The sequence below is a fragment of the Colobus angolensis genome, unplaced genomic scaffold (assembly GCF_000951035.1).
Source record: "Colobus angolensis palliatus isolate OR3802 unplaced genomic scaffold, Cang.pa_1.0 Scaffold32, whole genome shotgun sequence".
Taxonomy (NCBI): Eukaryota; Metazoa; Chordata; class Mammalia; order Primates; family Cercopithecidae; genus Colobus; species Colobus angolensis.
Genome location: NW_012116488.1, coordinates 2,041,750 through 2,046,560, shown reverse-complemented (window position 1 = coordinate 2,046,560; position 4,811 = coordinate 2,041,750). Strand labels below are relative to the sequence as shown.

General features: G+C 46.9%; 1 protein-coding gene across 1 annotated transcript in view; it reads left to right on the top strand.

The window, feature by feature from the left end:
- The window catches only part of LOC105518428 (kinesin light chain 1), a 156,735-nt gene that overhangs the window by 87,531 nt on the left and 64,393 nt on the right, over positions 1-4,811 (top strand). The window lies entirely within an intron of this gene.

Sequence of the window (4,811 nt, the reverse complement as noted above, 5' to 3'; positions counted from 1 at the left end):
TTTCACCATGTTGGCCAGGCTAGTCTCGAACTCCTGACCTCAGGGATCTGCCCACCTCGGCCTCCCACAGCGCTGGGATTAGAGGCGTGAGCCACTGCACCCAGCCACTTTCCACTTTTCGTTACAAGTTGGAGCCTAGAAGTGACAAATTCTTTCATCTTCTTTCCTGCCTCATGTGTAGGACAGCCCCCAATGAAGAACAGCTGCCAAATGACCAGGGAGTGAGAAAGGTAGTACTTGAAAATTTTGATGACGTCCAGTTTTCCAGTTCATTCTTTTGTGGCTCCTGCTTTCTTATCTATTTATTATTATTATTATTTTTCATAGAGATGGGGTCTCACAATGTTGCCCAGGCTAGTCTTAAATTCCTGGGCTCAAGCAATCCTCCCACCTTTGCCTTCCAAAGTGCTAGGATTCCAGGCATGAGCCACTCTGCCCGGCTTATGTTTTTAAATCATTAAAAAGAAATACACTGTTTTGGGAAGTTGAAGATACACAGAGGTATCAATAGCCATACAGAGATGTCAGTGAAAGGTGTCCCATTTCCTATGTCCTGAGACACTGTTTTGTTTTTTGAGACAGGGCCTCCCTCTGTCACCTAGGCTGAAGTACAGTGGTGCTATCATGGCTCACTGCAACCTCTGACTCTTAGGCTCAAGTGATCCTTGTGCCCCAGCCTCCTGAGTTATTGGGACCAGAGGTACATGCCACCTCACTCAGCTGGAGGGAATTTTTATTTATTTATATATTTTTTGAAACGGAGTCTTGCTCTGTTGCCCAGGCTGGAGTGCCGTGGTGTGACCTCGACTCACTGCAACTTCCACTTCCCAGGTTTAAGCGATTCTCCTGCCTCAGCCTCTCGAGTAGCTGGGATTACAGGCGCCCACTACTACACCAGGCTAATTTTTTGTATTTTTAGTAGAGATGGAGTTTCATCACGTTGGCCAGGCTGGTCTCGAACTCCTAACCTCAGGTGATCCACCCGCCTCAGCCTCCCAAAGTGCTAGGATTACAGGTGTGAGCCATTGCCCCTGGGCCGAAACCAGTATTTTATGTAGCAAAGAAATGATCAGTAATATATTCAAACAAGAGTATTTAGGAAGATTTAAGTGTCAAATTTCAGGGCATATAATAAAAATGACAAGCAAATTAAGATGCATATACCGGTCTTAAATGTCTGTTGGGAATCAACTGAATGGCAGGTACTGTGCTGAATATTCAGCGATATGTTGCTAAAAGAGCTACTGTTGGCCGGGTGTGGTGGCTCACGCCTGTAATCCTGGTACTTTGGGAGGCCAAGGCGGGTCACCTGAGGTCAGGAGTTCAAGACCAGCCTGGCCAACATGGTAAAACCCCATCTCTACTAAAAATACAAAAATTAGCCAGGTGTGGTAGTGCACACCTGTAATCCCAGCTACTCACGAGACTGAGGAATGAGAATCACTTGAACCGGGAAGTGGAGGTTGTAGTGAGCCGAGATCACGTCACTGCACTCCAGCCTGCACCACTGGAGCGAGACTCCATCTCAAAACAAACTAAAAAAAAAAGAGCAGCTGTCAGCCGTGCGATGGCTCACGCCTGTAATCCCAGCACGGTGGACCGATCACCTGAGGTCAGGAGTTTGAGACCTGCTTGGCCAACATGGTGAAACCCTGTCACTACTAAAAATACAAAAAAAACCCCCCAAAAAACAAAAAACCGGGTGTGGTGGCAGGTGCCTCTAATCCCATCTTCTTGGAAGACTGAGGCTGGAGAATCGCTTGAACCCAGGAGGTGGAAGTTGCAGTGAGCTGAGATCACATCTTTGCACTCCAGACTGGGCAACAAGAGCAAAACTCCGTCTCAAAAAAAAAAATAAAACCGAAAAATAAAAAACCTCTGTCCTCTAGGAGCTCACAGGCTGGCATGGACAGGTACCACGGACCAGGTTAAAGGCTGTGATGAGTGCAGTGAGGAGGCGATTCTTCACAAAAGAAAAGTACAAATCAGCCAGTGTCAGGGGTTCAGGGATTGGGATTGGGGTTCCTGTTTGGAGGAAATAAATCCTGAGGTTGTGCTGCTGTAAAGGGGTGTGTTGGTAAGGGAGCATGGGAGTGAGAGTGGAAAGATGAAGTTAAGAAAGGCCTTGAATGACTTCTTAGAAGTCTGCTTTCATTTTGAGGTTTACAAGTGAGGGTTGGAAGATTTTTTTTTTTTTTCCCGAGATGGAGTCTCGCTCTGTCACCCAGGCTGGAGTGCAGTGACACGATCTCTGCTCACTTCAGCCTCTGCCTCCCGGGTTCAAGCGATTCTCCTACCTTAGCCTCCCGAGTAGCTGGGACTACAGGTGTGTGCCACCACGCCTGGCTAACTTTTTGTATTTTTAGTAGAGACAGGGTTTCACCATGTTAGGATGGTCTGCATCTCCTGACCTCCTGATCTGCCCGCCTTGGCCTCCCAAAGTGTTGGGATTACAGGTGAGCCACCGCGCCTGGCCGGAGGGTTGGAAGATTCTAAGGAGCCAGGTGACACTTTAAAAAGAGCATAGGCAGGCTGGCTGGGCTGGTGCCACTGCGCTCCAGCTTGGACGACAGAGTGAGACTCTGTCTCCAAAAAAAAAAAAAAAAAAGCATAGGCAATGGTGGGGTAGGTGCTGTGAACTGGGATGAGATTAATTAGGAAGCTGTTAACCCCAACTGAGCAAGCCTCAGGATTAGGGCAGTGACAGAAGGAACAGAGAAGCTAGATGGGGGGCAGGGGCTGGGCCGTAAGAATTATAGTCAACCTGATTTGGGGCTGATTGGATTGGGGTAAATGAGGAGGTGCAAGTAGGACTCCCCAGAATGATCCTGTGAAAACCTGAGTCACTCCTCTGTTAAAGCTTTTGTCAATGTCCTCTGAGTACCCCACCCTGTCTCTTTTCATCTTCCTGCTCTGGCCCTACTCAAGCACTTCCAGACATGTCTGGAGTTCTGAACCAAACCCCCTCTTCTAGTGATTAGCATTTCCTCACTTCCCCATATACTCCTTAGCCTGTACCCTGATTTTTCTCCTTAGCACACCTCACTATCTAAAATGCTGTATCATTATTATTATTATTATTTTATCATTTTTTGAGACAGAGTCTCGCTGTGTCACCCAGGCTGGAGTGCAGTGGCATGATCTCAGCTCACTGCATCCTCCCCCTCCCGGGTTCAAGCCTTTCTCCTGCCTCAGCCTCCCAAGCAGTTGGGACTACAGGCATGTGCTACCACACCCAGCTAATTTTTTTATTTTTAGTGGAGATGGGATTTCACCATGTTAGCCAGGCTGGTCTCGAACTCCTGACCTCAAGTGATCTGTCCGCCTCAGCCTCCCAAAGTGCTGGGATTATAGGCCTGAGCCACTGTACCCGGCTGATACTGTGTTATTTTAATCATTTTCTTACTTTTATTATTTATCTCCACTTATGTTCATCATCTCTACAAGGGTGTGGAATTTTGTCTCTTGTATTCAATGTCAGTGCTTGGCACGTAATAGGAACTTAGTAAATGTTTGTTGAAGAAATACATCTAGAATGACTTCCTCATCTCTAACTTGGGTGACTCACTGGCTGGTGACACTTACACCCAAGGAGGGAAAATGGGAGAAGGAGGAGATTGCGAGTTTGTTTTTGGGTATGTTAAATCCAAAAACACTTTGGGAGGCCGAGGCAGGCGGATGACCTGAGGTCAGGAGTTTGAGACCAGCCTGGCCAACATGGTGAAAACTTGTCTCTGTTAAAAATCCAAAATTAGCCGTGTGTGGTGGCACGCTCCTGTAGTCCCAGCTACTTGGGAGGCTGAGGCAGGAGAATCACTTGAACCTGGGAGGCGGAGGTTACAGTGAGCCAGATCGTGCCACTGCACTCCAGCCTGGGAGACAGAGTGAGTGTTACTGAGATTCTACTGTTGAGGAATTTGAGGGTGAGAGAGGGGAAGTTTCTGAAATCAAAGTTACACAGCTGTGAAGTCAGGGTTCTGACTCAGGTTTTTTGCTTCTGCAGTACAAGCTTCGAATCATCTTGTAGTACTTAAAGCTGCAGCTTCAAGTGAACCATAATGCTGTTTAATCCTATCATTACTTTTTCTTGGGAAAACCTTGCACCACTTCAATTTTTTTCAAAGATGTACCGTTTTAGCGATTTATAAGTTCACAATTCAGTAGTGTTAAGGATATGCACATTGTTGTTCCACATATCTGGAACTCTTTGATCTGGCAGCACTGAGACTGGAGCCCCTAAATACTGATATCTCCTCCTCCCTCACCATCCCCCGGTAACCATCTTTTCTACTTTGTTTCTATGATTTTGACTACTTTCAATACTTTATTTATTATTTTTTTTGAGATGGAGTTTAGCTCTTGTTGCCCAGGCTGGAGTGCAGTGGCACAATCTTGGCTTACTGCAACCTCTGCCTCCTGGGTTCAAGCGATTCTCCTGCTTCAACCTCCCGAGTAGCTGGGATTACAGACATGCGCCACCACGCTGGGCTCATTTTGTATTTTTAGTAGAGATGGGTTTCTCCATGTTGGCCAGGCTGGTCTCGAACTCCTGACCTCAGGTCATCGCCCCCGTCGGCCTCCCAAAGTGCTGGGATCATAGGCGCGAGCCACTGTGCCTGGCCTTACCTGTCTTTTTCGTCTGAGCCATTCTAGTGCATGTATAGTGGCATCTTGTTAGTTTTAATGTGCATTTCCCTGATGACTTATAATGGTGAGCACTTACGTGCTTGTCGGTCTTTTGTATACCTGGACTTGTAAAGTGTCTGTTCAAGACTTTTGCCCATTTAAAAAATTGGATTGTTAAGTTCCTT